The following is a 22,725-nucleotide window of genomic DNA, read 5'->3' as shown; positions in this document are numbered from 1 at the left end:
GGCATGTTTTACTCTTGTTCATTCCACCTCCTGAAATAATCGCTGCTCCTTCACTACTGGATTGGATATTCTATACGGATCATGCGTCTGAGATATATTGGTTTATCCAACGGGTATTCATTAAGTGGCAGGAGCCAGGAGGGGAGACACACGGGGACATGGAGGGAAGGATGAGCACGCGGTAACGTGACACAGTGGCTGCTCCAGGGCTGTTGGGCGGGGACGGGAGGGCATGGATGAGACAGCTTGAGGAGGCCGGCAGCGCCGAGTCCGCAGGGCCTTGAGAACAGGGCAGACGCCCGGGTTGCACAGTAACAGTGAAGGGCGGCCCTGGAGGTAAGCTGTAGGCGGGGAGTCCCGGGACCCGGTTTTGTCTGAACCGGTGCTGCGGGCTGCGTGTGGGAGGCCTGTGGAGAGGCCGAGAGGAGTGGCACGGGGCGGGGAGGCCTGTGCCCCCGATGGAGCGGCGGCCTTGGGACTGGAGAGGGGAGTCCGGCTACACCTAGGAGCTTGGGCGGATCAGAGAGGGGACAGGGAGGAGGAGGCAATGGTGACAGCCAGGTTTGGGCTTGGGAGATTGGGTGGGGGGGTGGGAAGTTCCTGAAGTGGGAAAGTATACGGGAGAGACAGGTTTTGGAGGTAATACAACAGGAAGAACCACCTTTTGGACACATTGAACCCGAGCTGCTTATTGAGCACCCCGGGGAAGACAGCCAAGGGTAAGCTCCCCGGTTCGGAGCTCAGGGGAGAGGTCCTTGGGGTCACAGAGACATAATTTGGGGTCAGCAGGTGACACACAGATGTGGGTCCATGGGGACAGATGAGACGGCCTGGAGACAGAGGGCAAGAAAGGGCCGAGACCACCCCCCAGGCGCTGGGGGTCGGGCGAAGGTGAACCGTGAGTAATCGACCCTTCCTCGCTCTGAGTCGTCCAGAGTCCGGCCACAGAGGCTGTCGGTCCGCACCTGAACCATCAATAAAATATCAAAAGGAAACCGGACAGGAAGGAGCCCAGTTCCTTTCACCTTCCATTTCCACAGCACGATGCGCCGAAACAGCCGTGCAACGGTGGAGCACCGCCGGCTGCAGGTCCCCGTTGCAGGACCCGCCATCCCCGTGCACGCCGTTCTCAGTTAGACATGCTTTCTCGGGCCCGAGGCTGAAGCCCAGGGTCTCCAGCTGAGCTCATCCAAGGGGCCTGACCTGAGTCCGGAGCAGCCAGCAAGTCCCTCCAGATCGCCCAGCAGAAGCACCTGGGCCTCCCCCGCCCTGCCCGCCAGCAGCCCCAGGGGCCTGGGTGTATTTCTGAGACGGCGGCTGCAGTAGCCCTGAGTCACACGCACGCCCCTCCGCTGGGAACGAGGGTGCAGCCCACGTGCAGTCCCCCTGGCGGGCGGACTGCTGGCCGTCCGCTTGTCCAAAGCTCAGAACTGCTTAAAAAAATTCCTTTCATTCCTTTGGAAACTCCGAGGGCCTGGGGCTCTGCGCGGGCGTCTCCCGAGTCCAGCGGCAGACGTGGCTGGTGATACCGGCACCGGGCGCCGCTGGCCGGCGTTTGTCCATGCAGAGACGGGCTTTCCGGTGCCCCAGTCACATGTCCTGGGGAACGGCTTCCCAAGGGAACACATGAGTCACACCCTCAGCAGGCTCCGAGCAGGGAGAGGCGGCAGGAAAAGGGGAAGTGTGTCCTGTTGATTTCCCTGAGGGTTTCCTCGGCAAACCCTGCCACGTGCTCCCAGACGTTACTCCAGAGCTAGAATGTAAAGCCCCCCCCCCCCACTGACCCCCTCCAGCATTCCTACAAATGTCTGTAGACAGATGCTCATTAGTCCTGGGACAATACACCTGCCCAACACCTGAAAGTAACAACTCCAAAAGCCCAAGAGAAGGAGCCTCAGAAACTTCTAGAAGGGGGCCATACACATAGTCTAGGTATGTACCCATCCGCCCAGGCTGGGAGGACACAAGACCAGCAGCCACTGTGACAAGGCACGGGGACCCCAGTGCTGCTCGGGCCCCCAGACCTGGGTTTATTTCCAGGTGCTTCTCAGCCTCAAAAAGTCCTTCCAATCGAGCGCTGTGTCCCGGGCAGCCTCCCACGGGGAACGCAGTGGACTGCCCCCCGATGGCCCGACTTACGTGGGAACAGGGTCCAAGTGGGGGCCTCAGAAACGGAGTCGAAGGCGCTTTGCCAGGGCGCCCACTTCCCAGCGGGGCTCCTGCACCCGCACCTCCAAGGAGCCCCGAGCGAACCAACCCGCCACTCTGGCAGCCAGGAGAAGCCCTGAGACCCTGCAACCCCTGGAGCCCCCTGGAGACCTTGGGGAAAGAACGTGATGGGGGGGCCCCTGGTGGTCCCAGAAGGCTGCAGCCCCGAGTCCTGGCCGTTTGCGCCTCCGTCCATGCGGCAAACGCCAACTTGAGTGTCGGGAAGGGTGCCGGCCCCATCCCTGTGCTCCCAGAGTCTGGAGTCCAACAGGGGTTTTCAGGAAGCGGGAAAGGACGACGGCCACACAGGGCGATTTGGGAGAGTAAAAGGGCTGGGGTGTGAGAACAGCCAGCTGGCAGGGAGGCCCCCCCCCCCCCCCCCCCCCCCCCCCCCCCCCCCCCCCCCCCCCCCCCCCCCCCCCCGTCATGCAAGGGCCCGGGGGGAGATCGCCCTGCAGCCAAGGCGCCCGTGAGGCGCAGGATCCTGAACAGCACTCGGACACAGGGTTCCAGGTGGCGGGAGTGGGAAGCGCAAAGGCCCTGAGAGCCGTTCGGGCCGGGGAGCCAAGGGCAAGAACAAGGGCAAGTGCCGGAGCCCTCAGCTGCCTCAGCCCCTGGGCTCTCCCCTACCCTCGCCTGCCTCCCTGCTGGCTCTTCAAACTTCTTCCTTCTTCTCAAACTCTTTACTCTCCCCCACTTTAGATGTGTCTCTGCAGGCCACAGTTTTCAATAGGACGGTAACTCTTTTTTTTTTTTTCATTTTAAGGACAGTAACTTTTAGTTTGAATATTTAAAAAGGAAAAAGGATCTCCAGTGGGGGGATGGAGACAGATGTCAGAGGTGAGAGGTGACAGTCGTCAGAGGTGAGAGGTGTGGGTCTCTGGAAAGTCTGTTCTCCGGGGCGGGGGTGGGGCTGTGACTGCGGCTGCTCGCTGCTCTCAGGAACGGCGGGCCGACCACCCCGCCCAAACGTCTGCCCCAGCTCTCCCCCCACCCCCGATGTTCAGTTCGTGGCCCACCCGAATGGAGCCCCGGGCATGACACCTCAAAATCCATAGCGAAACCCGTGGTCTCACATCTGCTAATTTGGGGAATAAGGGGCGGTCACAAAGAAGCAATTCAAAATTTTTAAAAAACAGCTTCATGCACCACGATATTCAATGCGGTATTGTCTGTGAAACGGATAAACCCAAACAGTAAGGAAACGGCCGAGTCCGCGAGCACACACAGTAACTGCCACCCGAGGACATTTTTTTCCCCAGTGGCTTTTACAGGGAGAGGAAGGGAGAGAGTGACACATCGGTCCAGTGCCAGGACAGGGGATCGAACCCACAACCCTTCAGTTATGAGGGGACGCACTGAGCCGCACTGGCCAGGGCCGACCACGTTAATATAGAGTAAACGCGGTCACTACACGGACACCCGTGTGCACTGCACGGCACTGCAAACACTCCTGCGTGGAACGACACCGACATGCACGTACACTGTCACGGCAACATGTGTGTGGGCCACACACTTCAGGGGTATGGAGAAAATGGAAATGGCGGTACCATGGGTGATACAATAAGGCCTTTTAACCTTTACTATCTATGGAAGTTATACAAGATTGATTTTTAAAATTACTTAAAACTTCCCTGGCTGGCATAGCTCAGTGGATTGAGTGCGGGCTGTGAACCAGTGTCACAGGTTCGATTCCCAGTCAGGGTACGTGCCTGGGTTGCAGGCCATAACCCCCAGCAACCACACATTGATGTTTCTCTCTCTCTTTCTTTCTCCCTTCCCCTCTGAAAATAAATAAATTTTTAAAAAGTTACTTAAAACTAAAATGCCTGCAGTCGGGAAAAAACGGCTCCTGACCTCCACGGGCAAATATACTACCCTCAATTTTAGTTGTTTCTTTGGATATTTATCTCTACATTTCTAAATGATAGGTTTATACTGACATTTCTGGATTTTCAGCTTTGAACTTCTTACCTTTTAGGAGGTAAGTCTGGGCCTCCTGACATCTACACATACCCTCTCCCCCAGCTTCTGGGTACAGCAAAGGGATCGGTTTTCGTTAACCAAACGTCAGCGCTTACATGATTATGACTATGTAAATATCGTTCAAAGCTAGGCCACGTGCTATATTGTGATTTTCTTTCTCTTCTTGTTCAACTTCGTTACTCCTATAGTTACTAGTTGCCTCACTTTTCATTTTCTTTGTTTTCTGTGTCCGAATGCGTAAGTCCTCCCTAAACTCTCCTCGGAACGCAGCAGATACGGCAGATAACCTGCCAGCTCCATTTATTTTTCTCAAAGCTACTCCCCCAGGGTCCTCGATCATCCCCCTCCAAGCGGGGCTGCTCGCTCTCGGACCAGCCCCACGGCTATGGTCTTGGGACATCCCTCCGCCGTCTGTCCTTCCACCATCTCCCCACCCGGCAGGGTGTTGGCTGCGAACAGAGAGGCCGCCTCTCACTGGTCAAGCAGGAAGGAGCTGGCGGAGTATGACATCTGCTGCACTGTGGGGAGTTCCTAGGTCTGTCAGAGAGTTCGAGTAAGGATGAGCGATTAGCGCCTTGAAAGCAAAGCAAATAAAAAGCTGAGGCAACTGTCAAGTCCGGGAAAAGCAGAAAGTTGGACAAGAAAGGAAATACAACCGTGGTCACTGTGGGGCCCGCGCACGGCACATCTGATGGCGAGACGGCTTCCGTTGCCACTTGGTACCGGGCATCGGTCCCTGCCCCTGCCGCTTCTGTGCCCAGGACTTGGCCTTGCAGCCCATCGCTGCCGCACGGGTACAGTCCTTCATCACCCCTCCCTTCTCCGCGGAAAACATGACATCGGTGCACCCCACAAACAGAGCCCAAGTCCCAGGCCCCGGCTACCGGGGAGACTCGGAAGTGAAACCTTTCCAGTTCCTCTGGTGGGTGGGGCGGGCATGTGTTTCTTTGCTCTCCCCGCTCCCAGCCTCGAGGGAAAGGAACCACCGAAATACAGAACAGCATGTGGCAGCCGAGCCCAGCGAGAGAACAAGGGACAATCGCGCCTTGTACTACTAGTTCCTCTTTCTTGGTTTACCTTCTCCTTTTAGTGGAGCACGTCCTCCCAGGATCTTCCCTGAAAAGGGATACAAAGAAAGGAGGGTAGGTCTTGAAAAGTCACGTCTAAAAATAAAAAAAATATCTTTATTCTACGCTTTTGCTGGAGTGACCAGTACAGCATGCTGAGCTGGGGACTGAGTTCCCGTGGAGACTGGAGGGAGGCTGGGCTGTCCCGCGGCCCCGGGCGCTGCTCTCTCGGGGTCCGGTGCGTCCTGTTCTCTGATCTCTGACCTCCTACACGCGGCCCCTCTGCTGGCTCTTTGTAACTTTTCTCTATCTCTGGAGGGTGGCGAGTGCACGATGATGTCCCGCAGTACATCTCCTTCTCGTACGTGGTGTTTCTTTCACTGTTCACTGCACCGAGTGCGTACTCAGAGGCGCTTCCTGTGGGGGGGACTCCTTCTGTTCCGGGGTTTTCTCCTGCAGTTTCTTCGCCAACTTCCCCTCCTCCACGTCTTTCCCCACTTCTTCTTGAGCTCCTGTGAGATGGATATCGGGCCTCCCAAAGCGATTCTCTAATTTTCTTATCTTTTCTAGAGATTCGTTTTTCAATCTTCCGGCTCTCTCCTCTTGAAATTTTTTGCTATTAACATCATAGTTTTAGATCTAAGAGTGTATTCCTGTTTTATGAATATTTCTTTTTCAAAGCCACATTGATGACTTCTGGCCCCTTTTTTCTGCTGTTTGGGTCTCTGTCGCTCCCGGTGGAGGCGAGGCCCCCATCCCCGTGTGCTGACCTGCCGCTGCCCACGCAGACTGACACGCCGGGCACTCAGCGCTGTCTGGGCACAGGTAGGGCTTGCTGCTAACAGGTGTCATTGTGAAGTGACAAAGTAGCAATGTAGCTTTTCCACAGGGTACCCCCTCAATCAAGGTGAGCATCCGGGGGTCATTTTTCTCATGAGGTCAATTTTCTCAGAAAGAAGTTCAAGGCCCAGCCTGGAGGGTGGGGGTCCTAAGTCAGGCTACCACGTTCTGCTCCCCCTCCCCCCACCCCGCAGGAAAGGGTGCCTCTGCTCGGTGTGCCAGCTAGCATGGAGTTCCCCTGTCCTCAGTCTAGTGCCTCCTCCCAGCATCCCCTGCCCCGGGCTGGCCCTGGGCGGCTCTGGTCCAAGGCGCCTGTGGGAAACCCAGCGTCCCCTGCTGGAGTGCAGCCGGGAGGCCCCTAGCTCCGAGGACTCGGGAAGGGTCTGTCGCTCTAACATACTCTTCCGACCAGTCTTCCCGCCACCCTCTACCCCAGCGTCGCCAAGACCCTCGGTAGCCCCTAGTTCTTGTGCCTGGGTGGGGGGCGGTCCTGTGGACACATCAGCTTGCTTTGCCCACCGCGAGGGACCCTCGGTGCCCTGCTGGGCTTCTCTCTCCCCCACCTGTTTTCTACGTTTCAGCGTTTCTTGCTCATACCCCTCCTCCCCTCTCATCCTTCCCGTTTTCTTAAGGATTGATCCCTTTCCTCTCATGTTACTGGGCTTTTGAAACAGGGCAGAAACAAACATGTCACTCAACCAGTTCTGTTGACATGGAAGTCTGTAATCATCTCTAACAATAAATAAAAATCAGGGGTCCAAAGGCGATACACACAGAAGACTCTCTGGTGGGGGGTGGGGAGGGTACTCCCACTATTCCCACAAGGAAACAACAGCGGGGGCGGGGGGGGGGTGGAATTAAAGGAGAGTGACGCTTGCAATTGCTTTTCGAGTTTTGCAAATTTTAACAGTGACTAGGGATTTTTACAAATAAAACCATACGAGGGTTAAAATGATCATGAACAGACATCTCCTGAACCAAGAATCAGGACGGTGCAAACAAGTGTGTAGAAGAAACTCTAATCACCACAACAGGCCAGCACGAGCCACCGTCTGGCCTCTGCGGCTCCAGGGCCCGGGCTCCTGAGAAAGCACCCGAGGCCCCCAGAGGGTGGCGGGACTGGGAGAGGGGTGGGGGCACGGAGTGCATGCAGGTGCCTCTGCGTGTGCCACGACGGCTGTCTGCCCTCACCTGCTCTAGGGGTCAGCATTCTGCTGACTATTTTGATCTTTTAGAAGAGATCCACACATAACAAAAAAGTCTGGGAAATACCAATGAAGATCTAGAGAAAACAGGGTTGACGGGGTTGGGGGAGGCCTCCCAGGATGACCCCGAGCTATCACCCCAACCCCTTTCCATCCTGAAATGACGGTGGCTGTTCAAGGGTCCAGGTAAGGAGGAAGTGGGCCGTGTGCCCACAGAGCTTGCGAAGGGGGCCGCTGGCCCAAGGACCCGGGGGGCTTAGCCAGGTACAGACCCGGGTGCTACCACAGGCTGGAGAGGGGAGCTGAGCCGATGGCCAGCCAGTGTCAGTATCTGGCCTCAGTTTCTTCATTTGCACAATGAAAGGGATTGCATTCATCTCCCAGGCTAATGTTCCAGAAGCTCCAAGGAACATTCTCTTACTGATACAGGGCCTGCCAAATCTCCAGAGAAACAGAGCGTCCCCAGTGAGGGCTCCTTGAGAAGCAGGGATGCCGAGTTATCAAAAATCCAACCCACTTCCTCCAGGAGAATGTTTTACTTTTTCTCTCCCCAACCAGGCCCGCCCGGCTCCACCACAACCAGAGCAAGGGAAACGCCAGACGTTGCAGCTTCAGAATGGGCTCCAGGGCTCCCCGGAGCACAGCCGGCCCTTCCCTTCCCTTCCCGAGCAGCGCACCCCTCCTGTGGGAAGCTGGCTGAGGTCTAGTTCACTTCCCGCTCCCAGGCTCCCAGCCCAAATCTGGGTCAGTGTCTTCCTTCCGGCTCCAGTCCTACGGAGAGGCCCCCCTCTGGCCGAATGGTCAGGGAGGGCAGGCGAATCTACCTTCGGATTTCAGCCTATCTACAAAGCGACATCTCTTCTCCTCCCGGCACCCCCCTGGTCTCCTTCGCCCAGCCTACCTCTCTGGAACGGTCCAAGAAAGACCAGCAGCAAGGGCCCCTCCACCTGGCAGATGAAAGATGCTTTGGAATCAGCGAGCGTCATTCCGCCCTTGCTTGACTCTGAGAGCTCCTTATCTGTCTGGAAAAAAGAAAGAAAGAAAGAAAGAAAGAAAAGAGTCTCAGAAACCTTCCGTGCATTCTCCTACAGAACTCTAGCATAAAAGCAACCCTTTCGCCCAGGCTCCCTTTTTGCAAACCAATCACATTCTGCCAGATGGGCCCGGTTCGCCCTCTGTGGCAAGGCAGCCCGGCTCCCTTTGGTGGCACTGAAGCAGACCACAGGGGCGCCTCCAGGCCCCGGGGCAGGAACGTATATGCACGCGGATGACTCAGATCATTTTTTGAGATGTTTGTTGGGGTTTTTTTGTTTGTTTTTTTGAAAGCAAAGTAAGTGATTGGAGCCAAGCCCGGGCTTGAGTTCCATTCAATGGCTGCCAAAAGCAGGTTCCTGAACTTGAGGACCCCCATTCAAGACCCCAGCTGCATCATAAAGGAAGACCCATCCCAGCTCCCGGAAATGAAAAGGTAGCGTGGGGAGGGGCAGCCCACTGAGGGCATCTGTGGGCCACTCCTGGAAATAAGAGGAGGTAGGAGCAGCCCCTGCTCCTAAGCCGGGACCCTGGGCACAGCCACCTGCACCACAGGGAGTCTCTTGCCCGGAGCCCACGGGGCGTGGCTGGGGAGGGGCCCTGAGAAGCAGGACACCTAAACACGGGTTTCTCCAGGAGACAGAAAGTCCAGTGCTAGGAAGCCACTGAAGAAGGTATCCATTCTAAGGATACAGTTCCCAAGGACAAGCTGAAACTCTTCCTGCTGTCAGTCCGCTCCTGGAAGGATTTATCCCCAGGGACCCTGCTGCAGGAGCCCAGGAAGGGGGGGGGGGGGCGGGGACGGTCCCTTCACTCCGCATCCAGGGGACGATGGCAAGGACTTCCCAAGGCACTGCCACCAGAGACACAAGAGGTCAGCGCCAAGAGCTGAGGAAGAACTTCCATTGATGATCAATGGAATTAACAAGAGACCAAAAAACAAAACAAAACACACACACACACACAAAAACCACACAGCAGCTCAGTCACAGGGAAATGAGTCTCGATCGTGGAGAAAGCACTTTCAAGTCGAGGAAGACAAAGAAGGCAGAAGGCATGATGGAGTGAGAGAGGGAAGAGTTGGAGAAGGCGAGGAAGAAAGGCGTCCTCAGGAATTCAGGTCAGGAAGTACGGAGCCGGGACTGAATTCACAAGAGGGCGGCCAAGGTGGGTCTTCTGCTCTGGCTCTCACGCTTGCCGGGACCTCAGCACCTGGGTCTGCCGCCCTCTAGCCCTTCGGGTTCAAGGGCAAAGCTTGGGAGGCAACGCTGGGCATGGACCGAGAGCAGGATGCTCCGTCCCGAATCGGGGGCAGGGGGAGGGGAGGACGCGCGTAGCAACTGCTGGGTCCCTGACAAGTAAACAGCTTGCCCGGAACGGCTCAGGGCCCTGCTCATCCCATCAAGGGCGACAGCGGGACACCCCGATTCCCGGCCCTCCCGGGGGCAGGGAAGGGATGCAAGGGAGCCTGAGGGAGGAGCAGCGCGTGAAGCAGCCCACACCGGAGCGCGGCCCCTGCCCTGGCCTCCCCGGCCGAGCCCGGTCGGCCCCGGGAACGCGCCCGCCTCCCCAGCGCCCACGCCCCTGGACCCCTGGCCGCCCCAGGCGGACAAAGCCCCGCGCCTGGGAGGGGCGGGGCGTGCGGCGGGGCGGGGGGCACTGAGACCCCGCAGGCGCGCACACAGGTGGGCTCCGTACCGGGTGTCGCTGCCGGGGGCGGGGCCCGGTCTCCCTGGAGACGGTTGCCCAGGGACACGGCGGGCGGGTCCCGGAACGGCGGGAGGACGCGAGTCTCCCGGTGGCGGCGCAGAGCCCGCGGGGGCCTGAGGGCAGGCCCGCGGAGCGGAGCCGGCTAGCGGGGCTTCGGCGGAGGGGCGCGGCCCGGGGCGGGGCCCGGACATCAGCGGGCGCGGGCGGCGCCAGGGGGCGGGGCGTCCCCGGGGCCCGGGCGGGGCCAGGACCTGCCGCCGCGCGCGCGGGCACCGTCGCCAAATTCTCACCGCCCCAGCCAGGCGAAGCGCAGGCGCGCCGGCCGCAGCCGGGCACGGAGCGGCCGCGGAGGCCAGTCCCTCCGGACCCCGGCTGCACCTGCCGGGCCTGCGGGGCCGGATCCCCGCGCCTCCGCGCCGCCGCCGGACCCCGGGCGGCGTGCGCACGCTGCCCTCTGCGGCCCTCCCGCCTCGCAGCCGGAGGGTATAAGGTGTCGTTCGCAGAAGGAGCGAGGACTGGTCGCCTGCCAAGCCGCTTCCGCTCCCGGGTTCCCAGGGAATCGCCAGAAAGGGCGGGGCCCTGCACCCTGTCACTGGTCCAGAGCCGGGGTCACGCGAGCGGCCGGCCCCCCCCGGGCTCTGGGCTCAGCTCCAGGGGGCGGGCTGCCCGCCTCCCGGCCTCCAGGCCTTCCTCTCCCTCGGGGTTCCCCTGACGAGTCGGGTGCAGGAAACAAACAGGTTTCCCCGGGACTTGCACTAACGCATCTTTCCATCCCAGTGAGCGGCGCGCGAGCTGGCCCGCCGCCCAGCGCTAACGCGGTCCCGCTGCATGGGCGCCGGCGTCGCCGCGGCCACCGGGGCCGCACACTGCGCCGCGGGCGCGGGCTCCCTGGGGGCGCTGTACGCGAGGAAACCGAGGCTCCGCGGCCGGGCACCGAGCCTCGCGCACACGCAGACACGCAGACGCGCCGACGCGCCCGCCGGCGGACCAGCGCGCCGCCCCCTAGCGGCAGAGGGTGGGAACTGCTTCGGTTTGGACCGGACCCCGCAGGAGTCCTGCCCGCAGCGTCCCGCGTCCCCTCAAAAGGGGCTTTCGGGTTACAGCCCTGGATGGAAACCCGTGCCACAGTGGAGAGCGAGAGGAGGGAGGGGGAGCGTGAGATTCAGAGTCACCCCAGCAGGGTCCCTTCGGGCAGAGCAGATGTGGGTGGAAGAAAGTAGTGGGAGGTCCAATTACCCTGTGTAGCTCCGCGGTGCTCAGGTGTCCAGGTGAGGCACCCAAGGGGAGACCCGCCCTTCGGAGCCCCCCCCCCCCCGGGCCTCCTCCGGCCCCAGCGTCGCCCAGAGCCTAGCAGGGAGGGCAAGGAGCAAAACTCAGCCAGAAGCATGCGCGAAGAAGGCCAGGTGGCTGGGTCATGGGGGATCCCGCACCCCCAGTACCCAGGAACCCTTAGGGCCGGGGTCCCAGCAGCCCGGGCATCATGAGAAGTAAAAGGGGGGTATCAGGGCGGGAGGAAGCAACCCCCGGACGTATCTCCTCCCCAGAGGCCAGGCGCACACTGAAAAACACTCGCATGGAAGTTCACACATAGGCACCATTGTGTAAACTGCCACGGCGACACAGTCACGTACTCCTCACATGCACTCAGCCACAGAGACCAAAGACAAACAGATGCACACTTTCACAAAGACACAACCCCCCACACACACACACTTATGTAAACTGACACACATAATGTCACATTCACCAAGACCACACACCCACTCGAGCACATCCACAGGCTGAACCTCACCCACCCACACAGTGGGGCGGGGCTGTGGCCTCCGGAGAAGGCGGGGCCTGGGCCGGGAGGTGGGGACAGCGCAGTGAGACACAGAGGCCGATGGTCCAACCCAGGGCTCAGCCTGTAGGCTTCCCCGGCCTCCCCTTCACTCCTCCTGTCCCCAGCCTGGGGAAGGGACTGGTGCAGCAGAAGACAATCCATGGGCAGCCAGGGTCCCCTGACTCAGTGGGGTGGAGTAATGCCCGGGCCGCCTGCTGGGCCGCCCTTGACGGGCAGGGTGGGGGGTTTCTCAGGAGGAGAAACAAGCGGCTGGGATTCCCAGCTGGACTTTGGATGGGCGGAGAGAAGCTGCGAATTCTCTGACTGCGCCCTGGCTGGGAGAGGCGGGGCATCTCTAACAGCCAGGAAAGGGTAATGACCTACAGTAGCAGGACACCAACAAGATTTCTCAAGGAGCAGACAGGCTTCCGTGGGTCCACTTCCCCCATCCTGGCCACACGTGCCCTTCTCCCTAGTGGCCCAGTCCCTTGGCCTTCCCTTTCTCTCCAGCAGGCCTCTGCAGGGAAGCTGAGCTCCAAGACAAGGACCTCATCGGCAATGGGACCCAGCGACCTGGCGTGGGGTCCAATCGGGGCTCTCAGGTTCCGGTTCCTCTGGGGCCCAGAGAAAAACCTAAGATTCTTTGGAATGACAAAGGTCACAAAAAGCCATCCTGCTGCAGCGGTGTACTGGAACTGCACCGACAGTTCCAGAAAGACATCACATCCGTTGCAGGGAGAGAATGAAGTGAACTGATCACACACGAGAAACAGACACAAAAAGATCCAGCGACCTAACGTCACACAGCTAGTCAGTGGTAGAGACAGAAGAGAAAAAAATCTCCTGCCCTGACAGGTGTGGCCCGGGTGGGCGTCGGCCCCGCAAAGCGCAAGGTCACCGGTTCGATTCCTGGGCAAGGCACATGCCTGGGTTGTGGGTTCAGTCCCTGGAAGGGGCACGTAGGAGATGGATGTTTCTCTCCCTCTCTTTCTCCCTCCTCTCCCCAAGCTCTAAAAATAAACCAATGAATAAAAATGCAAAATAAGAAACCAGCTATTGGGGGGAATCCACACGATCTGGAAGAAATGCTCGTTGGGACCATCACCACCTCTTGTCACTCACTGGACAAGGGTACAGCCCATGATGTGGGCTGGCGGAGGGTTGACATATAATATAGAAATGGGAGTAGCTGAGAACTTCGTCAATGGAGAAATGAAACTGAATAAACAAACAAAAAACTGAACTGTCAACCAGTTATTTTATCTTTTTTTACAGTGGTTGATTGATTCATCGATGGAGAAATGAAACCGAGCACAAAAATACCAACTGCCAGGCAGTTTATCTTTATTTTATCTTATCTCATGGCAAAATTGTCTTACGGCCAAAACTGGTTACACGGTGAACAAGCTTGCGGCAAAAATGCTTGTGGCAACCATGTTTACGGGGAAAGCACCTAGACCCAGAGTGGATGCAGTGGGCAAAGGGAGAATTCACATCCCGGGGCGGGTGAGATTTCATCATGCTGCTCAAAAGGGCGTGCCACTGCAAACTTATGAGTTGTTGATTTCTAGAACTTTCCATTTAAAATTTTTCAGACGGAGGTTGACCGTGGGTAATTGAAACCGTGGATAAGCTGGAGGGGGAACTACTGTTGTTTACTGTGCAAATTCGTTTCTCTGCCGTGAGAAAGTCAGAGTAAATAGAAATATTAAAATTCTCACCCTCCCCCCACACACACATGGGACATGCTCCTGCCCAATGGGACAGATCCTTTCTCAAGTCCCCCAGCGTGAGGCAGGAAGCCAGCTGAGCCTGCCCCCACCCCTGAGAGCCCGGGCTACGTTCAACAAGAAAGAGGGCAGTCACTTTCCCCAGCAGCCACGCTCCCCTCTCCTGACCCTTCCAGGTACTCACTGGGACGACATGTCAGTGCCTCCCAGCTGCCCACCGATAACCCACCCACCAGCCGTCCGGGGGTTGGTCGGCTCTTTCTATTCAAACCTGGCACTCAGCACTGTAGGGGGTCAGAATATGTCACCCCCAAAAGATGGCATGGTGGCGTATTGTTTTGAATGAAAAGTAGTTGGGAAACAGCCAGGGCAAGAAGGACCTCCGAGCCTCCTTTGTCCCCCTGACAGCAGGAGACGAACGTCCCAGGTGGAGGTGCCCTCCCCATACCAGGAGGGTGCCATCCATCCTTCGCACCAGAAACAGGAAATCCAGGGCCGAGTCGCTGGGTGAGCAAATGGCGTTACTTCCACTTTCCCACCCCGCCTCAGGTCCTCTGGTCTCACCGACCCTTCGCGCATGTATCGTCTCTCTGCCTACAAAGTACAGATGCTTCCTGCTCCGGTCATGTCTTTGAGTCTCATCTTTGTGGGGCTCCCCTACTTTCGTACGTAATTAAACTCTTTTTTTGCTCCCGCTACGCTGTCTTTTTATTTTTTTAAAGATTTTATTTATTTATTTTCTAGAGAGGGAAGGGAGGGAGATAGAGAGAGAGAGAGAAACATCAATGTGCGGTTGCTGGGGGTCATGGCCTGCAACCCAGGTATGTACCCTGACTGGGAATCGAACCTGCGACACTTTGGTTCACAGCCCGAGCTCAATCCACTGAGCTACACCAGCCAGGGCTGTCTTTTTATTATAGGAGGGTTTCAACCAAGCACCTAGAGGGAGAGGGAAAATTATTATTCCACCCCTACAGCGTTTTTGGGTGTGGTCAGATAAGACACTGAGTGGGGACTAGACTAGGAAAGCTATAGGAAGAAAAAATAACGTAAAAAACAATGGTTACATGTTTGCTGTTAATTCTATTTGGAAAAACAAGAGGACTCTGGGGAATAATCTCCCTCAAAGAGCAGAGACAGTTTCCGTAGTCGGACGCACAGTCCGCCTGGGTCTTTTCACTCTCAGGCTCAAGGACAGGCAGCCCAAGGACGGGAGTGCCTGGCCCGTTTCCCTGCTGCCTTTATACGTGCTCATGAGCCCTGAGACTCCCACCCCCGGTCAACTCAAAAAGTGGCTCATCTGTGGTTAAAAAGCAATGGTAATTGGAATCCGGAGCTCACTCTCTTTCCTTTCCTTTCTTTTCCTTTTCCTTTTCCTTCCTTCCTTCCGTCCTTCCTTCCACCAATTCCCCTAGCTTAGACCCAAAGTCTGCCTCAGTGGAAGTTTCTGGAATTTGTAACCTGGGAGGGGGCAGAGAAAAAAAAACAACGATGCTTCTGTTACGATGCTAAGTGTCAACCTCAAAGCCTCCCCGGCTGTGGGCGCCGTCCCAGGGAAGGCTGGGTCGGGAGCCTTGGGGTCAGACAGAGCCGGGTTCGGATCACTGCAGAGCAGGGCTGCTGAGAGAGAGAGAGAGAGAGAGAGAGAGGGAGGGGCCAGTCCTCCGGCCGGGCAGTGCGGGGAGAGGCAGTGGGGCAGGCCCCTAGCTATATGCGGGTCCTGCCGCTGCCCCCCAGGAGCCTTAGGTTTCCGTTCTGGTGTGAGACCCTCATGGGAGGGCGCCGTGGCTTAGACCTCTTTGTATCTTTCATAGAAGGACAGACATTCTTCTGTTTGGGGAAATGATCTACTGTGACTACTTACTGGGAGAAAGTTAGAGTAAGGGGAGAAATGGGGCGCCCGGAACAACCGGGCACTGCTCCTGAAAGATCCCCCCTGGAAACTCACGAAACGGATCTTCTAGAACCTCCTTGTGAAACCTCCCGGTGTGTGTGAGAAGCCACGGAGGGCCAGACAATGGAACTAAGGGCCAGGAACTCTTTCCGAGTTGGGGCCAAGGTGGAAGCAGGCGAGAAGAACGAATCCGGCGGTATTAAACTCAGCCTACGCGCAGAGCTGATCCTTAAAGATCATTTAGTCAGGGCGGTTCGGGGGCTCGCTGGGGTTGCCCAGGGGGACAAAGCGCCCTCAGTGTCCGGGCGCTAAGTGTCGGCCCCTGAGAGATCCTGGAACCAGCCAATGACCGCACAGCGGCCGTGGAGGGGGCAGCCGCTGACGCTTCTGGCCCGGACTGCATGGAGATCAGTCGTCACGTTAAACACGTCACACTACTGAGCACGTTCTAAAGCATGGCAACCGATTCTTCAACATTTGGGCCACGGAGAGATGCCATTTATGTCCCTCCCCTTAAATCTGGTGGACTTGAGACTTCTTTGAGAGAGAGAGAGAGAACAGCAGGAGTGGTGCTGAGTGTCTTGAGAAATTAGGTCATAAAAGGCCATGCAGCTTCCGCCGCCTTCGGAACGGAGCCCTCCCAGCTCTGCCCATCAGGGAGGAACTGTGGCCCTGGCTGGCGTAGCTCAGTGGATTGAGCGCAGGCTGCGAACCAAAGCATCGCAGGTTCGATTCCCAGCCAGGGCATATGCCTGAGTTGCAGGCCACGGCCCCCAGCAACCGCACATTGATGTTTTTCTCTCTCTCCCTCCTTTCCCTCTCTAAAAATAAATAAATAAAATCTTAAAAAAAAAGGAACTGTGACCACCTGGGGCCGCCCCTCCATGCCGAAGCCCCAGCCAGAAAGAGAGTCAGGGTGTCGGCACCCAGGTGGACAGTCCCATCTGAGCCCGACCTCTGAGCCATCCCCACCCAGGCAGCTAGACTCAAACAAAGAAATCTCTAGACGATGCCAGCCCTCCAACTCTTCAAATTACTGGCAGCCCTTCGAGAATCTTGCCGGCTGACCGGGGACAGCCTGCTGCCCTACCAAGCGCTGCCTCAGCTCCTGGCCCCGGGGACCTGTGAGCGGATCAAAGCAGTGTGGCTCCGCACCTCGGAGTCTGATGTGGCTTTTAAAGCAGCAATAAATGCCTGGAACTTTGCAAAATCGTGTAAAATCCTCAAAACGGCTCCCTGGGGGGTTATGATCACCATCTCCACAAGGAAACTGAGGCCCATGACGCCCCCAAAGCGACATAGTCAGTGGCAGAAACAGAGATGAGACCCACTGTCCACCACCACCCAAAGCTGCGTCTCACAACAGGGCTTTAGGGCACGAGGCTCGGTTTTCAATGAGTGGTCCACGACCATTGTATCAGGACGCGAGCCTGCCCCTTTGGACAGCCTCACGGACCACCCAGGAAAGGGAGGGTCTCTGGCACCTTCGGTTGGAAAGTGTGACCCAGTGCCCCGAGGCGGGAAGGGTCAAGTCCGCTGGGATGGGTCCTGGGCCTGTTCTTGACAACATAATGAAAGGAACTCCGAGAACTGGCTCTTTAAATTGGGTAGAAATGCAAAGAGAATTCACAGCTACCTGGAGGAACCGTCTGTAAAGATGATCCCACCAGAGGGGGCGCATCTGGTGGCACCCAGCGCAAGGCAGGGTGTAATTACACGCTAACGGCCTTCGTTACAGAGTGGGGGCAGGTGGGACCAGGGAAGCCTCAGCCCAAGGCTCAGCCCCCATTGTTTAATCCTCACCCAAGGATATGCGTATTGATTTTAGAGAGGAGAGGGGAGACAGAGAGAGAGAGAGACATTGATCGGTGGTCTCCCATATACCCCTTGATGGGGTCAAACCCGCAGCCTAGGTATGTGCCCTGACCAGGAATCAAACCCACAACCCTTTGGTGTATAGGGCAATGCTCCAACCCACTGAGCCACCCGGCCAGGGCAAGGGTCATCCCTTCCAACCGATTTGCCTGGGCACCAGCTATCCCAAGGGCTACCTTCTGTGGGGAAACTACGTCAGATCACGGAACCCCTCCTGGCAGTCACACCTCAGCGCCAAGGCCTAAGGGCACCAGGTATCGGGTGTAGGGTGCTCGGGACCGGCCTGGCTCACGGGCAAAAGGGGTTTTGCACATTTATCCTTCGGGAGGCCCTGCCTGGTCTCAAGGCGCCTGGGGCCCAACCTGTGGAGCCCGGCCACGGCTCTGCCTTCCCAGATAACTCCACCCGCCCATGACGTACACCATCACTCACGGGTGGGCTTGCCATCGGCCCACGCCCAGGCCCTTCCCGCAGAAGTGGGGGAGGGGGGCGCCACAAAACCACAGGCTGCCACTCTCCCAAAGGATGCAGGCAGGACAGTCCTTGCTAAATGCACCGCGAAAGGGGCCGTGCGTTAGGACCAAGCAACGGGTTTAAATGGCCCAGAGTAAACTTGAACGTGGTACTTAGGAGGCGGGGAGGACCGAAAACAGAAACTGCTTCAAAGCGAACTTTGAACAAGGCGTGCGTGGGGCGAGCGTGTCTTCCGAGGCCCCCGCAGGTCGGAATCTTGCGGCCCTCTCCTGCCTTTGAGGCTGGTTTAGGAGTCGGAGTCTCAGGGCAGAGAAGCCGGCGGTGGGACCCCCACAGCCCTCTGGTGCACCCTTACAGTCTGGGGTGAACCCAGGGGACACCTGGGAACCCAGTGGAATTACTTGTGAGAGTGCCCTCACAGCCAGGACACTTCCTGGGGAGAGGGGCCCCGATTTTCAGCGGCTCTTCATTAGGACTTGAAATCTGAATAAACTTAGGAGCCACCGGGTGGTGGGGTTCTAGGGTAGGCGGATAAATGGGGGCCCCGGGCCTGATTCTAACCCGGGGTCGGGGGGGACTTCCCCACCAACAACATACAATTCTCAGGCACCAGTGGGAAACCCAAGAATGCAACTCAGTGTTGGCACTCTCTACCTAGAGCTGACGTCATACTCCACAGGGTAAGGGTCCAGTCCTAGGAGACGGACCCACACACACACACACACACACACACACACACTCCCGGTGGCCACGGAGTGGGGGCCCGTCCCAAGGTCTTAGCTCCTTGGCAGGCTACTCGGGGTCTGCTCTGCAGTGGGCTGCCCACCCAGGTGCCCAGCCGGGCCTCGCTTACACACCCACCCCCTCTCCTTCCCTCGTGAAACCGAGATGAGCCGACGCCCTCTGGGCACTGGGCCGACAGCATCCTCTGGACAGCGCTCCCTCGCCCCCTGTCTGGTCCGTCTGGTCCGTCCTCGGCAGGTGCCGCCGCCCCACGTCCTCCCACTGCCCAGCCCCTGAGCACCTGCTGCAGGCCGGCACCATTTAGGCGCCTCATGTCCCTTTTCCACTGGGTCAGCACGGCACGCCCTGGAGCAGGCAGGCCTTCCGTTTACGGAGGGGAACGTGGGGCCCACGGAGCTTCCAGCTGCACGGCCAGTCAGGGGGAAGCTGAGTGGAACCCGAGGCAGCTCCAGAGCCCTGCCCCCGCCCCCCCACACTGTGCCAACCACCTCTCCCGGGGCCAGGGCGCAGGGGCCAGGTTCCAGCAGACCCCCGAGTCCTCCTGCCCCGACTGTGTCACCCACCAGCTGGAGAGCCCTCAGTCGGTTTCCTGTGAAAGTTCTGAGAGTTGTGCAAGGAGGCGATTGAGACTTCCGGGGCCAGGCCCTGCTTTCTCTGGCCAGAGGGCCCTCGTGGGCACCACTCGGCTCGGACTGCGGCCGTGCTGGGGACAGGGCTGCTTCCTCCCGGTCCCTCTCGCTGGCTGCAGGGGGACCGCGCCCAGGAAGCCGGCTGCAACCAGGGAGGAAGGACCAGGGAGAACAGGGAAGGTGACCTGGGACAGAGGCCCCCGGTGGGAACGGAGCTGGGAAGCCAACTGACTGGCCGCTCCTCCTGCCTGGGCTCGCCGTCCCCTGGCCCCGATGCCATGCTTCCTCCTGGGAAGCAAGGGGCCAGGAGTGGGGACGACAGCACGGGACAGTGGTCAGAAGCAGCCTCTGCCACTTGCCTGCTGGGTCACACCCCGTAAGTTACTGAGCCTCAGTTCCCTCTCCTGTAAAACGGTGATTGCAATAACACTTATTACATAATGTTGAATAATATATTTTTTTTAATTTTTAGCCCTTAGTCACTGAGCTAATGTAGCTCAGTGGATTGAGCATGGGCTGTGAAACATAAGGGTTGCTGGTTCAATTCCCGGTCAGGGCACATGCCTGGGTTGCAGGCCAGGTCCCCAGTGGGGGCCCACGTGAGAGGCAACCACACATGGATGTTTCTCTCCCTCTCTGTCTCCCTCCCTTCTCCTCTCTCTAAAAATAAATAAATCAATCTTTAAAATTTTTTTAAAAAATTTTTATTTATCGATTTGAGAGAGAGAGAAATATGGATGTGTTGTCCCACTCATTTATGTATTCATTGGTTGCTTCTCATATGTGTCCTGACCGGGGATCGAACCCAAAACCTTGGTAATATTGGGACAATGCTTTAACCAACTGAGCTGTCTGGCCAGGACTGTTGGATAAATCTGTATTTCCAAAGTACCCAAACATTGCCTAGCACACAGTGAATGCTACAAAGTGTCTGTTGTTGTTGTTATTATTATTACCATCATCATCATTAAACAAAAAAGAGCAAGCTAGATTAACGAAGGCGGCACTTCCGAGCCGGCTGAGAGCAGAGCTCCCGAGCATCAGTGCGGCTGCCGATGGGGCCGCAGGCGGAGACGCTGGATGGGCGCCCGCCTTGGGCCCTGCCGCGCTCACTGTCGGAGCCCGGGCCGTGCGGTGCAGTCCTAAGTCGGGCCCGCCTCTGGCCCCGGCTCTGTGACTCCTACATCTTACCCGACCTCTAGCCAGCAGAATCAAGGGTGCATCGTCCTCCCCATGCCCTCTTCAAAGCATCCCAACCGGGGGTCTCAGCATGCTGACCTTGGGGCCAGCAGGCTACTCCTCGGGCCGCCACGATGCCAGGCCCCTGCTGGCTAACACGAGTCCGCCATGCTTCTTCCCAGACATGCGTGCCCATGCCAGGCGTTCACAATTACACAACACAGTCAGCAGATAAGTGGGCGAAATACGGGTGTGGGCCCTGGCCGGGGGGCTCAGTTGGTTAGAGCATCGTCTGATACGGCAGGGTTGCGGGTTCCATCCCCAGCCTGGGCCCACACGAGAAACAACCAACGCACACATAAATAAGCGGAAGAGCAAATCGATGTCTCTGTCTCTCTCTCCCCCCTCTCCTTCCCTCTCTCTTTCTAAAACCAATACACTTAAAGAAGAACATTAAAAGAAGAAGAAATATGGATGTGAAGAGAAAGAGTTGATGCCAAAGCCCGGGTCCTGCCCGTGAAAGCCGGCCTCAGCCCCCAAACGGCATGGAGGGGCACCTGGGTGTCACTGGCAGAGGAAGAGTCACCGAGACGAACTCCGGACTCAACCATTAGCAAGGCTTTATGTTCCATTCCCATGTGACAGAGACTGCAAGACCCCTGGGGGACAGGGTCCTGAGGACCTCGCGAGTGAGTCCCCACAGCCCGTCACAGCCCCTTTTCGCCCCTCAGAGAAGCATCACCCAGCGTCCGTTCATTGGCGCATCCCAGGGAGACTGGGCCGAGATCCAGGCACACAGCCGGGGGCGTGGTCCATTCCACCCCCTCCTTCTAGGATCGGCTACCCTAGAGCAGGAGAGTCGACCCCTGTGCTTACCCTAAACCCCTGCTGCTGACGTGTGAAACATCTCTCCTTGTTCAAACAGGACGGATCGTGAGGGTGAAGGCGGACTTGTTAGAGTAAGTGATGGTATGAACAGTAACAGCTAATATTTACTAAGTATCAACTAGGCGATGGCCATCATCTAGTTTACTCCATTTAATTCTTAGGACAACCTTAGGAATGGCTCCATGAGCTTCATTTTGTAGAAGAGGAACCCAAGGGTCAGAGAAGGTGAGAATTCCACTCCAGGTCACACAGCTGGGAAGTGAGGAGGCTACAGGGTGACTCTGCATCCATCCAGTTCCAAAGTTCAAGGGTGTCAGTGCTGCAAACCTCCTTCTAGCCCTACAGCTAGCGACACTATTTAACCTTGTTGTTAGCAATCAAAGAGACACATTTAAGATGACTACTTTTTAGCCCCGCCCAGTGTGGCTCAGTGGCCTGAGCTCCAGCCTGAGAACCGAAAGGTCGCCGGTTCGGTTCCCAGTCAGGGCACATGCCTGGGTTTCTGGCCAGGTCCCCACTGGGGGTGCACGAGAATCGATGTTTCTCTCTCACATCTGTGTTCCTCTCCCTCGCTGTGTCCCTTCCTTCCCCTCTCTCTAAAAATAAAGTCTTTAAAAAAAAAACACGACCACCTTTTAGACCCATTAGTAAAACATGTTTCTCAATATTATTCAATGCTGGAAAAAAAAGTGTCGTGAAACTGTTGTACAAGATAAATCGGTCCGATCTTTCTTGGAAGACCGCCGAGCTCTCAGAGCTAGAAATACGTTCGCTGCCTTCGGCGCAGTCAGTTTTGACTGTGAAAAAAGTCAAATGCCTGGAAACAGCACTGACAGTATTTGAGAGTGATTGTGTGTGTGTGTGTGTGTGTGTGTGTGTGTGTGTGCCTCTAAGCATGGACACAAACTAATGTCCCCTAATGGGAGTGGGGTGCTTGAGAAAGCAAGGGGGACCTGCTTTAGGACACTTACACTGCCTCCAGAAAGATGGCTAGTTTATGAAGCAACGTGGAAAATGTTAAGGAGCCAACGTTACGGAAAAAAGCAAATTCCATGAAGGGGACTAACAGGTACCGACGGCCAGTTGTATAGACAGTCGTGGCGATGTCCGGTGCAGCACAGGGGACACGGCCAGAAACACTACACGGGCACCAGACTGATTGGCGGGTCACTTCGTAAGGTGTGGAAATGTGTCATCACTACAGCGTACACCTGAACTCATGTAACGTTGCATGTCAGCTACAGGGTCCCGCACAAACAACGCCTTTTTTTAAAGATTTTATTTATTTATTTTTAGAGAAGGAAGGGAGGGAGAGAGGGGGGAGAGAGAGAGAGAGAGAGAGAGACATCAATGTGCGGTTGCTGGGGGCCATGGCCTGCAACCCAGGCATGTGCCCTGACTGGGAATCGAACCTGTGATGCTTTGGTTCGCAGCCTGCACTC

The 22,725-nt window shown here is 57.3% G+C and overlaps 1 protein-coding gene across 4 annotated transcripts in view; it reads right to left on the bottom strand.

Annotated features, from left to right (window-relative positions):
- Nucleotides 1–22,725, bottom strand: part of PIK3CD (phosphatidylinositol-4,5-bisphosphate 3-kinase catalytic subunit delta) — a 46,573-nt gene that overhangs the window by 17,418 nt on the left and 6,430 nt on the right. For 3 of the 4 annotated variants that reach the window (XM_028513139.2, XM_028513141.2, XM_036025273.1), the window contains exon 2: nucleotides 8,208–8,328. The gene's annotated coding sequence lies outside the window, so the exon portion shown is untranslated. Of the gene's footprint in view, nucleotides 1–8,207; nucleotides 8,329–10,036; nucleotides 10,200–22,725 lie in introns of those variants that run through there. The other variant, XM_036025272.1, reaches the window with a different exon arrangement.

The sequence above is a fragment of the Phyllostomus discolor genome, chromosome 5, assembly GCF_004126475.2.
Source record: "Phyllostomus discolor isolate MPI-MPIP mPhyDis1 chromosome 5, mPhyDis1.pri.v3, whole genome shotgun sequence".
Classification (NCBI taxonomy): domain Eukaryota; kingdom Metazoa; phylum Chordata; class Mammalia; order Chiroptera; family Phyllostomidae; genus Phyllostomus; species Phyllostomus discolor.
The sequence above is the reverse complement of the archived record's forward strand: the minus strand, read 5'-3'. Positions and strand labels throughout refer to the sequence as shown.